The sequence below is a fragment of the Patagioenas fasciata genome, chromosome 3, assembly GCF_037038585.1.
Source record: "Patagioenas fasciata isolate bPatFas1 chromosome 3, bPatFas1.hap1, whole genome shotgun sequence".
Taxonomy (NCBI): Eukaryota; Metazoa; Chordata; class Aves; order Columbiformes; family Columbidae; genus Patagioenas; species Patagioenas fasciata.
Window position 1 is genome coordinate 26,530,081 of NC_092522.1, and position 13,609 is coordinate 26,543,689.

A 13,609-nucleotide genomic window follows, 5' to 3' on the forward strand; every position below is an offset into this window, starting at 1 on the left:
GGTGTTAAAGACTCCAACATATCAACTCCATTGAAGAACAGGACAAGCTATTGTAAATATGAACCATCAAAGCATTAGCCATTTCAATGAAATGAAGCAAATCAATTGTTTTCTACAAAGGTGCCTTTCAGATCTCCTTTTTCAGGTTCTGAGATCCCTTATCAAGTTCAGCATTATTAAATGTTGGACTATGGACTGCAAGAGTAATTTTTTAAGACTTCTAAAGGGTCACTTTGCTGCTAACATGCTTGCCTTTGCATTTATTTTACTTGACCTAAACAGAGTTACTTACACACACACAAATATACATAAAGGAGAATTAATTCTGTTGCATATACTAGTTACCTTGCTAGGTTAAGGCTCAAGCAATTCAGGACTTAAAAAAAAAAAAATCAAAGGTCTGCTTAAATGCTTTTTTAAATTAGGATTAATATTTCCAGTGAAAAGCATCCATTGTAATGGTTAGGATTCTTACTGTTTACCTCCAAGAAAAAATTAGTCTGTACTGGGAGGATATAAGATGTTTTATTTGTGGTACATCATATGCTCACCGTTGTAGACAGCTACATCTTCATATTGGTGGGATAGTTTCCTTTTTTGGGGTGCCCATCAGCTTCTGGAGACATGCTGCAAAAATGGTGTGCCTATGTCCTCCACATTGGAGCAATACCGATTGTGTATCCAAAGGCTGGAGAGTACTCCATTTCTTCTGCCCTTTCTCTACTCAGGGTAATGGAATTAATAACTGAAGTTTGTTTATGTTGGATATGTAGCTTTTGTTCTGGTAATTTTAGGTAATTTCTACACAAGAAATTTCCAGTGAAATGTAGGAACTCCTTATCTTTAAGCATGAGACATCCATCTCAAAGCACGTGCCTATATTTAAGTAAAAGATTAAATGCTTTCATAGACAGGGATCAGTGTTTCCAGCCCAGTTAGCCTTGCCACTACTCTTGTAATCGAAGACACCTGACATGACTTTAACATATGCTTTCTTTAACATGCCGAAGCACTGAGCTGCTGTGTTTCGAAGAAACAAGAGGCTAGAATGAATTATCTTCTTCCAGTAAAAAGTAGAATTTCTTCTCCAAATTTACATTGGCTTGAGATCCATTATTTACTTTGCAATGCCAGTGACAGGTTTAGGTGTTTGCTTAAGAGCTAAAACCATACAATTTAGACCTCTAGAAAGGCGGTATTTCTTGCTTTCTAATGGGACAAACAGAGGTTGCACCTAGCCCAGAAATGTCATTGCAGCTTAAAGCTATGGTGTGCATTTAAACACAAAACTTATTTCAGATAATTTTAAAACACACTTTTAAATTAGAATTATGTCTTTACCAATTTAAAACCAAACCTACTAACAATTTAGTAAGATGGACTCTTTTGGACAGAATATCTATAATATCATACATACCTGCTTTCCAAGGCATGCGATAAAACAGAGCTTACTGTAAATTTCTTGGTTGCTTTACTTTCTTCCCAGACTCAGCTCAGTGGAGTAACTATGCTATAAAATTGGTGAGAGGAGACCTTTCTTGTGCCTCAGTGACTGAATAATTCCAATTTTTCCACTTTCATCTGAACCTAGTCCTGCTGTTCAAACTGATCATCCTATCAACCTGGGAGAATCAGGAAGAAGGGTAAGGAGGGTCTGTTTTCACTTTATATATGTATATAATATTTTTTTTAGCAAAACCATCTTTGAAAGAGGAAATTCTCTTCCACAGTTTTAAACCGTATGCTTGAATAGTGAACTATTCTCTAAAAGAGGTAATGGTAATCTTATTCTGACATAAACATAAATCTAGTTTTTCCTGCAAATTAAAGCTTCAAAAATTATGAAAGTATTCTTGCTGAATAGTGATATCCTCTTATTCTTCCTCCACATTTTTCCCTTCTCTTTTCAACTCCCTAAATTATAAGGGAATTAAAAGACCATTAGATAGTATACATCAACATATGCTATTATGGTTCTAGCTAGTGAGTGTGGGCAGAAGCTGCTGTGTGATATGATTTTTCCATGTACTGTGCTTTGAAGGCAAGACATAAAATTGATTAATATGTTTGTCTATTTTAAAAATATACTGAACTTCTAAGCTATGGCATGTGGCCTAAAATAGGTAAAGAATATACTTATTTCTAAAATATGCTCCACATGAATTGCTGTGTTGAAAAAGCCTTGTTCATCCCATGCAATGTCCTGACTACAGTATCATGTGTTTCCAGACCATGCTGAAGAAGCCTTTTACAGGCATCTATAGAGTACCCTCTCCCAAGGATACCTGACTCCATTTTTTAATTAAACATAGTTGCCACATGATTTAAACAAAAAATAACAATTTTTTAATGTATTGCTTTTACTTCCCATCTGCCTTGAGTCTTCCAGAAAAGTCTCTAGGAGCAAGCGGCTATGGTCTGTGTATTTTTGTCCTTGACCAAGTTAGTTACCCTTGCTATATCCTAATTTCACCGCATATACGATGGCATAGTACCTCTCTCTCTCATGTGACGGAAATCAGACATGATATTTAAAAATTGTAAAGTGCTCAGAGAGGCTTTGTCAGATTTGTGTTTAATTGGAAACTACTACAGCTGTGCACAATATTGCATGTACTAATGCTATGTTTTCTACCAGTTTGAAATATTTTCTCATTGTACTACCACAGATTTAGTGGGAAATACCAGGTATAAATCTTAACAGTCAGAGAAATTTACTCAGAGTTGCCTTTTCTACTATTATTGATAGCAGATTTATATCTGTGACCAGGGAGGTAGTCATCTGAATGCAGTCATGGATGATTTTAAATTAAACGTAAAGTTTAAGAAAATTCTGGCTAAATGTCACCCAGATCCATCATACCAAGCTGTCTGAGGGGGTAAAGGGCGCGCTGTGAGCTGGGTGAAGGGCAGGAGCAGAACTTCTCAAACACAGTGTGGTGCAGGTGCCTGGGGACAGCCAGGGGAGCCACCCAGGAAGACGTGGGAATTTGTTGCTCTTCAGTGAGGGGGTGGTTGCTCTCCTTGTGTGACCATCTCCTTCCCCACTTTTCCCCTCCTTCTGCACTCCAGCCCTTGCACGCTCGCTAATCTCTTCCCACCAGCGGCTCCATGTGCATCTACTCCTCTGCTCCATCCCCTCCAACCATTGCCAGGCGTCCAGTGTTGGGAGTCCTGAGCAGAGGGTAATTTTATCTTTTTTGTTGTTTGTTTTCTCCCAGAATCCAGCTATGACTTACAACTCTTCTTTCATTATTAACCATAAAAGGAAAAGTGTATATTTGAAATAAATGTTTAAGTGCGACGCAAAATTTAGTATATGGAAGACAGGGAGTATTTATAGCCATTTTATTTGTATTTTGGGATAAAAATAGCCTTTCCATGGAAAATGCAGCATTGACCCAAATTCCATTCTTTCGTCTGCAATGTATACATTAAGCGGTCCTAAGTGGATAATGGGAAAGAACAATAATAAGGATAACAATAGGTTACAGAAACAATTAGGTAAGAAATAACACATGACAGGTAATCCAGTCATAAATTTATAGGCAGACTGCTCTCTCCTCAGGAGCCCTGTGAGACGCAGGGCCAAAGGCCAAATACATTCCCAAGGAATGTGTACTGAATCACACGGCTGCAGACTGCATGTTATTATTAGAACTGTAAAATGTTATTGCTGGTTTTTATATATCACACTGTGTGGTTAATTTAAAAACGTGGCTAAGGCAATTTATTGTGTGTCTGGGATGTCTATTTTCAATACAATTTTCTTTGATTATTTTAAAATGTGTTGTTAGATTTAATTATTTTTAAATGTATTTTTAAACCACAGGAGGGCTGTCAATGAGGCTTAAAAAGCTCTCGGTACCTCGGCTTTGTTCTGGCATTTTGGCTTCACACTCATCTACTGAACAGTAAATGTTTGTTTTCAAGCCTGTTTTCCCCAACCCAGCAGCTTGCTTTTTTTTTCTTTTTTCTTTTTTTTTTTTCTTTTTTTTCTTTTCTCCATTCAACCAGTGCAGTGCCAGTTAGAGGAAATGGAGTAAAAACAATTTAAAAGCAGCAGTGGGGGCCCATGAGCTGGCAGACGGAGCTGTACCGTGCCTGTCCTTTAACAGACACGTGGCTCATTCCTTCACCTGTCTCACCTGTAACCAGCTGAAAGGAGTCCTGAGTTTTAAAATACTGCGACATTTACATTTCCTTTTGAACATCATTGGTAAAAGTAGGCAAATACCTGTCATGCTACACAAAGCGACTAACGGAAGCTTTCAGTGTCCAGAAAATGGAATTTTGCAGTATTTTCAGGGAGGCTAATAGCTTTTTCTCCTGCCTTTGAATTACTGCAAGATATCTGCATCTGAAAGTTTTTGTACAGGCAGAAAAGATATTTCAGATTACTAAAAGAAGCAGGTCTGATGAATTACTTCAAATATCCCTCCCTAAAAAGTAAGACTAACCCTCTGTCTGCTGTTCTAGGGAGTAATTATGAGGTATAATAAAATAGCTGTAATATACTGGTTTTGTCATTTCAAACAGTGAAATGAAATAAACTGAAATCCAGGATAAAGGCTTCATGTTCATCTACTTTGCACCTACGTAAATCAGGAAAAGCCCTGGTAGTTTCAGTGCAGAAGAATTAATTTTAGAGTGTCTCGTGTTTGAGAGCAAAAGCTTCACTTTCCCTGCTCCTGCAGGTCCCTGCTTTTCTGCTCACTTGTACACCATTGCTAGTCAGTGGTCTAAATCCCAAATCACAAGGACTTTTGGGTTGGGTGTTTTTCTTTTTAAGAAAGCCCAAATATTTAAAGGAAGTGATAAAGACGTGGAGGGTGCCTTGGGGAGGGGGAAGAAATTAAGATCTAAATATTAAAAAGAACTTTACTTGACCTGAACCTTCAGGTACTGAGCAGATAAGGTATAGGTGGACCCATTTATGGACACTCCACTCCTTAGAAATCTTATTTACTATAAAGAAACATTCTAGCTTGATACTAATAGTCTGGGCTGCATATCTCTCGCTCATTCTTCTTCTTTACTCTCCTGTGCATTAGTACAACACACTCTGTTAACACACCTTGTTAATATAATACCAGTTTCAATTTGATATTTTCAGACTCTCCCTTTATTTTATCTCCTTTAAATTTCTCTCTTTTCCAAGCATCTGCTTTATACATGGGACAGACATAACCTAGAAAGTGCTGTTTTGGTATTAATATAATTTTTAAGGGGCTTCCCGTGTGCAGCTGCATTAGTGGTTATCTGACTAAAAAAAACTTGCACAGGATGATCGAGCATCTATTCCCTTTTAGTGAGGTCCCACTTGATTTTAAGCGCTTAAAGACCATGCAAAGTGCAGTTGCTGCAATGTAGCCACTTCTAAGGTGAAATACTTCTAAAAACACGCACACTCCCTCTTTATCATATACCAGCTTTCAGTTTTTAAGTCTATATTGTGATAAACCGGTGTAAGGATTTCTATCAGCAATAGACTTAAGCTCTAAGAGCTGTCCTGGTGGCTTTGTGGGAAGTAAATCAGATTATATGCCTTCAGGGAGGGATGGGTGCTATCAAAACTCAAATGTAGCTGTTTTCCTGACAGTTTTCTCTTTACTCCCAGAGTTGAAAGGTAAATGTCCTCATTGCATTAGTCATAGCGAATAAATTACGGAACAGGTTTTCAAAAGCTCCTAAGTGAAGTGGTCGTATTTTAACACATACTCAAATCTCAATAGTCTTTTCACTGGTGCCTGTGAAAACCTGGATATGTCTAGGGGTGTTAGGAGCTGGGGCCTTCAGCAAAGCTCTGATAGTTTACCCAAACAGTCCTTCTAGACTTGGAGCAAGATGTTTGTTTTGTGAGTAAACCAAGATCAGCCATCAGGAGCTCTCATGTCAGAAGTCTGTGCTCGTGCTCATAGCAAAATGGAGGCTTGAAATAATATTCTACAGCACAAGTAGAAACTATTAGGAGGGATGTTTTGGTGAATGCTGGTTCTCTCTTTTACTTGCAGACCCTCAATGTGCTATAAAATGTATTGTAAAGCCTTGACATTCTGCAGAAACGAAATGCTTTTTGACAGCTTCTGTTGATGGTGAAACACTTTGTCCCTCGGCAGCAGTAGCAAAATGTTTTCAATGTGAATGGTTCTGAAATTGGAGGGATAACACAGACCACTGAACAGTTTAGTTTAAAGGCTGTTTGTGTGGTTTACGAAGGAGTCCTTTTACACAGAAAACACAATTCACTCTAGAAACATAGTAATTTTTCAAAACAATATGTAGGGTATTAAATGGTTAAGACTAAGTAGGTGGGCAGCTAAAGTATCTGCCACTTCTAAGAGCAAAAATAGCATGTACCTTATTAAAAGCAGCCTGATAGGGTCAGTAGCCCAGTCTCAGAATACCACCCAAGAACAATTTCAATTTTAATAGCTTTTACTATGTATTTCATAAGCATGCCCATTGAAATTGAGTCATCAAAGCCTCCCAGTTCTTCCAAGACAGATTTTAGCCTGAGAGCTTGGAGTAATTATCCCACTGGATGTTAGCCTGTGTAGCTATTTCAACCTCGTTCATCATTTCAAACAGCTACATACTCTGCCTGCTAATTTCGTCAGATGGATTAGCCTCTCTTACTTGTCTATCTTTTTTTTTTTTTTATTATTTCTGGGGGGTGAAATATTGCCTTCTTCCCCTGTTTTAATAAGCTGAGCAGGCATGCACCACTGCACCGCTTCTGCCTCCTATTTCTTTCAGCTCAGAGAATGATCTTCTGGGGGAAGAACTAGGAGTAAATGTGAAGGTGAAAACTTGGCCACTTTTACCTGCAGGCTGGAACCAGCTGCTTTCAGCCCATGTCTGAAAATAGTTTTGAGCCTATCTGAATTTATCTGCCTCTCAGTTTGCAGTGTATTCTAAGCAGGTCTGCTTTTCTGTCTGTCTTCCCTTTATTTTACATTGCGCATTGGTGGCTTTCCTGGGCTGCACATGATACTGTATCTCTGCTGATGTCCATTGTTGTGCATTAGTGACAGGAAAGCATCAAGCCACCAGATAGCTTGTTATAGCTAATACTTGCAAGTAAAGGTACATATTAATAAAACCAGGGTAATGCATGTGTTACGAATTTTGTGTGAAAGTAGTAGAAGAATTTAATATATGTCATTCTGTGGTAAGAAACAGTCTTAAACTTATCCCAAAATGTGCTTTATATAGTTGTCCTCAAAACCAGAAATCAAGTAGATCTGAGGCTAGATGACTGAGTGGAATGAGTGAAACTCTATTCCACTTACTGATAAAGCCTTTCTTTAAATATCTCACAGATGTAGATGCCGGTGATCATCTAGTTGGTACCTCTGGTGCTATGTAGCTGGCATTTTATTTGGTGCCTCAATTCTATAAGGATATTAAACTTAGAAATATGTGCTTATAGGTAAACAAAAAATACTGACAAGGAAATTTTTCACATGCTTCTATCAGTGCAAACTTTCTTGCTGAATTTGGGACTCAGACTGCACCCTGTAGTACACCACCCTGTGTCCTACAGCGTGCTGTGGCAGTGCTACCTTTAGTTTGGCGAGTAGCTTGTTTTTGCGTTTGGCCATCGCTGTTGAATAGCTGAATGGTCTCAGTCTTTAGGAGAAGCTGGCTTTCTCCCTAGCTCCTCAGCATCCTCAGGAATGGCAACATCAGCCTTTGGGAAGAAGCATAAAGCTGTACCCCAAAGTACTCCCTAACCACAGAGCTGGAGCCAAGCTGAAAATTGAAGGAAACCTGCCCTCCTGCTTGGCTCTCAAGGGTGAGCTTCAGCACAGCTGCTGTCAAGCTGGGAGAGCAGGTGAAGCTTATCTGGGTACGTACGGGGCTAATAGCAAGCGGCAAGATGACATTTGCCACAGGAGGTGCTCTGCATCATGGATCTATGAGTGCATCTAGGGCTAATGTAATGATGGAGAAAAGGTTTCATTGGAGTATTTGTCAAGAGTCATCTCTGTAGGCTAAAAAAACCTAGTTTCGTCAAGGCAGCTAGGAGAAGATCCTTCCTTCCTTTCTTCCTGGATTGTTTGAGTAGCTAGACAAGAGCCATATCATTTCAGAATGACCTTGGTGTTAGGACACATTGATATTTTAGGCAATGTTCTTTTAATTTTTGCAAATTTGTAACATTAGTTACGGTTCAGTACCAGTATCAAGATCATTAGTATTAAGTCAAATACTTTTGGATTCACAGGGCAGTAATTGCAGTAGATTTTCTAACTATTTGTTGGAAAGTTTTATTTCTACTTTGCCATCATCTCAGAGTCCTTTGGCCAAACCTTGTCTTCGCTACAAGCAGAAACATTCCACTGTTCTTCATTTCTTCTCCTCAGCCATGGAAGCCATACCTGTGTTCTCCCTGATTTCATCGACTTAAAAAGCCAGTCTCCTGGAAAAGCTGCCATGTACAAGCAAGTTGCTCAATTGACATGGAAATTACATAGACTGCACTTGACCAGCCAAACTTCACATTTGGTTTTTAAAATATTTCATCTGGCCATTCCCAAAGCAGAGCACAGTCACAGGATAAAGAGTATCCAGGGAACAGCAGTAATTGAAACATGTCAGCCTTGTAATAATCACAAAACCCCACTTTTTCTCAAGGCAGGGAAAAAAAGTTATGTATTAAGCATTAGTTGTTTTCAACTCGTTATTTATTAATAGCAGCTTACACAGTAGTTTTCAAGAAATGACTATCAGCCAAAAGAGTGATAGAGCTGTTAGCAGACAAATTGATATAAAGTCAACTCAAATTCAAAGTAATATTATTTAATGGTATCTGCAGCAGCTATCTGTTTTTCATGAGACAGAACTTTCTGTATCTTCTTCCACATGTGTAAGAAAAAATGAACCTGTAAACCTATATAAACAAAGAAAAATACATCAAAACTTAATGGAGAGGATGGAGCTCGTCTAGTGCTGTTGATTGCTGAAGAGAAAATAGAGAACCCATTAGGAATGCCTTCCTATTCTTTAATTCTTTCCCTCCCCCCACCCAGCCCCTCAACCCAACAGAGGCTATTACACACATGAGGACACACATCTTCAATCATTTCCGTCCTCCCCAGCACTCTACAAGCCGTACTTCACCCTCTTGCCTTTCAGCACCATATATAAACAGCACACATATTCCCTCAGGATGGTGCACAACTCTGTCTCCTCTCTCAACAAGAATCACACGTAGCAGCTGCATGCTACAAACCACCAGCAGAGTCAAGGTCACGCGTGTGTCCTTAGGACCATTTGCTTTTGTTCTCCACTGATAATTTGCCATTTGGACTTCGGGTGCTGCACTCCAGCAGACTGGAGTTCTTATTTGGAGAAAATTCCAACAGAAAATGTGTTTTATATATTTTTCTCTCATTCAAATATTATGCTTGTTTTACTACTCTGTAATAACTGATTCTTCTTCTGAAATTCATAGCACACTCTGAATAACTACACCTATTACATGGTTATAAGTAGAGTCTCTTGCTTGCTTCCTGTCCTGTCTGGTGTGCATTAGCCTTGTATTATGCTGCTTCAAAGATTATTCTGGAAGCCATGTATTCAAAGGATATGTAAGGTAAATATGCTCCCAATTAGTCTTTGTGAGCATAAGCAGTCCTAATGAATGTCGTGGGCAAATTACACTCCCTTGAATTAGGTCCTGGGCAAGTTTCTCTATCAAAGATTACTAACATCTGTTATTTCAGTAATTTGTAATAACGCTATGAAACAGAGTATAGTAGTCTTTTAAGAGCAAGATTTGGCCCTAGCACTGTTTCATTAGTTTTGAAGTAAAACATGATAGCTTATTTCCCAAAGACTATAGGAATATGTAGTGTTTAGTGCTATCTAGGGTGACAGGGAGAGTGTTCAATGATCTGACTATTTTTTACAGGAAAGGAGGCCTCTTTTGTGATGTCTCTGGTAAAAAGGAAGGTTGGAAAAGCTCTTGCTTCAACTCTGCTCAGACAAACGAGTGAAGAAGGAGCCCAGGAAGTACTCTATGAAACAACCATACAGGTATCGAGATGTTCTAGTGAACAACCAGAGAAAGGGAAGGTACCCATGTGAAATTTTAGTCTTATATGATCAAAGGACTTTTGCTGTTTCAAACTTAGGAGGCAGGTTTTCTGAAGTTACTGATGTAGCACGTTCTTAGGAGAGAAGCACTGTACAGAGAGAGGCCTCGGGTACTTAGGCATTGTATTAAAGCACTGAGGAGCATGCCAGAGCTGCTTGATGTCAATTCTGAGCATGAATCATGGGGAGAGACCAGAAATGGCTTCTGGTTGCTGTCTCAGAGCAGTGATGCCGTGCCACTTGGGAAAAATGACTTCTTTGCATAGTGACTGGCCTACAGATAAGATGTCCTAAAAATCAGTTGAAAGCTTTCCTTCATTTGATAACCAAGGTTTGGAAAACTTTGCCAATAAGCATTTTCCCTTTTGGGGATGCAAAAGAGGAGGTAAGCAGAGTGATGGCACATGCCTATGACAGACAAAAAGTGCATCAGCACCCTGCTGCCAGTAGCCAACTGGCTACGAGCCCTTGTTTAGAGAGCTTGTAGTGAGTGTAGCAGGCCTCTAGAAGTATTGGGAAAGACTGCAGAAGATGAGCAAAAGGGTAACTATGTATGAGACAGAATGGCAGAACTACCAAACACTTAAACAAGGTATTTTCAAACAGAATTATTCATGAAAAAAATTGACCTACTTGTCAATTTTAGGCACCTTTTCTGAAAGAATTATTGTTTGCTTATGTTTTGATATGTGGTGAAGCCAAACAGAAGTGACCTTTCTCCTATTGTATAGAACAACCAGAAGAATCAGGAGAAATGGTTGACACCAAATAGCCTCAACAGTTGTTAGACTGTAGCTGTCAGTATGAAATCAAGTGCAAAATTGCTAGATTTGAAGTCCTTCCTAAAATTGCTTGCTCTGTCAAGTGGAAGTAAAGGACATTGACCAGAAAAATGACACAAGACTTTTCCAGAGGCAATCTTTGCAGAAACTCCATTTTACCTATACAAGAACTGTATCCTTCATCTGCACACTGAGTTGCCAGTTTAGGAAAGGCTTGTCACTATGTCTGCCTTGCAACCTGCACAGAAATCTAGTAAAACACAGAAGAGAAGACCTGATAGTTTTCTTTTCAAATGGATACAATTTGGTCTTCTCTTAAGTAAGAGAGTCAGTCTGTCAGGAGAAATTTCTACTGTTAAAAATTGTAAATTTGTGATAGTAACTCGGTATTATCTAAGCAAAATTTTGAAGCTATTTCACAAGAGATGGAAGGACTTGTACCCTCTTGTTTACAGTGGAAAATTTAAAGAATGATAAGTGTTAACACTACAGCCATGTAAATAGGTATGTGTGTGAGATACGTATTTGTTGTCATCGTTATCTATAAAGAAGTGTCTCATATTTGGTTTTGCTTGAGATGGATGAAAACTTAGGCAAAAACTTGTCCCAGGAGGAATATACTGTAGATAGCTTTTAAAGTAAGAAAAAAATGGCAAATAGGGAAGATAAATTTCTTTAGAATGAAATATAATCATGAACAAAATGGACTTCTGCCATACTGGGTTTTTTTTAGAAATAATAAAATATTCTGTTTTTCAAAGGAATGCTATGGTGTTCTCCTTTATTTTTTGGTTTTTTGTTTGGTTGGTTGGTTTGTTTTTAATTTTCTGTTCTGATTTCTATAAGCATGACAAATACTATAGTTTTGCCACCCAAATAATTGTACTCAATCAGAGGTAGTACATCCTTTATGAGTATGTTCACTAGGGATTATCTTGACCCAACAAGACATTAATGACTCCATTCAAGGAATATGAACTTTTGGAAAAGTAAAGAGGTGATACAGGAAGAACATTCACATTGCCTGCACACTAATTAGAGAATAAGCCACACTCTAATGTTACAACAGACTTTAACCAAGGAAGCCTGTAGAAATAGTTTACTGTCTCATCTTCCTGTTGATACTAACTTATATATGAAAAACTAATAAATTTGCCATGTCCTCCCCAAAGTGTTTGATTTAAAGTTCAAGCTTTTTAAAGTACTATGTATTGCCATTAGGATAAAATATTGGGTAGTTCTGTCTCCTGGACACCATATTTTTAAGAATATGCTTCATGCCTCATTTACCAGGAATGTATTGAGATCTTCCTGAGCCAACATTCAAAGAATAACTTGACATTTTTCACAGTGAAATGCTGTGTTTTTGTCTTTTTAATTCTTCTGCTGCCCTGAATTTCTGTTTTGATTACTCTCTTTTTCTTCTCTTGTTTACCATCTAATGCTGAAATAGTATATGTTTGTGTACTGCATACAAAAAATATATATAAGAAGTTATTAGATTTTCAATGATAAAATAGCGTCATGGGATCTATATGAGCAAAAGAAAGCTAAGCTTAATAATGTAGTACGCAGCAATTATCAATTATAAACATGCATGTAGAAGCCTATGAAAGGTGTGGAGACAACTACTTGGTCCAGTCTCATTGTGGAGTGAGACAAGTATTAGTTGGCCAGAGATTGTTTGTAGATATTGCCTCGTGGCAGTTGCCTCTTGGAAAGCTCTTGATACCTGAAAACCAACAAGAGCAGCAGCAAGTAAAACACAGTTGTGGTATATGATGCCAGAGAGGCAGCTGCCTAGAAGATGGGGGATGATTCCTGCTGGGGTGTCACGTCTCAGCGCTGTCTAGTCAACTCACTTGATAAAGCGTGCCATTCTTTCTCCAACTAGTGCATTAGGCACCTGCAGCCTCACGCAAGATCTGTACTAATCAGGCTGAAATTCAGAGTGAGACACTACTGTTTAATTTGAAACAAAGGGGGTGTGTGAAGGAAACATTTTTTGAATTTAAACAAAAATAAATTCTACTAGAAATCATTTATTGTCAATGTCTTGGTACTGACCAATATAAGTGGTTGCATTCTCCCTGCATGCACTTAACTCTGAAGGTCTCCCAGGCTGGTTAAAAAGTCCTGCAGAGCCTGCCACGAGCTGTATGTGTCCAGAAGATCATCACTGTAGAATGGCAGAACTTATGTGCTTAGTCCCTTGTACTCTCAGTGCATATGCTGTTTGAGATACAGGTCAAGCAAATGGCAAAATGTATGATAGTGGGTTTAACTATCGCGTTAGAGCTCTTCCTCTTGTTTACTACAAAAACATTGCCTCGTGGTAAAACTGCACAGCTTCCCTTGCTTCCTTAGTGTTCCCAAAACATTTTAACAATTCTGCCAACTTCTTTACATTTTCTCTTTGTTATCACTGGTGACGCATCCTGTTAAGCATTTCTTTGGTGTGTTGCTCCGTGCTCTCATAAAGTGCCAGATTTTTTTTCTACTCTAAGCTCTAGAGCAGAAAGTCAGAGAAGATGGAGGACAGAAGAGAGTAGAAGTTCTTGAATATATATAATTAAAACATTGAAGCCAAAAGAAACAGAGTAAGAGCGATTCAGAGTGTAATGTGTATCAGAATGCATATTTCGAGGTGTGTTTATTAAGGATGTCTATTCTCACTTTTCTGGATCCTACAGCCCATGAGTAGTACCACTGATTTTGGC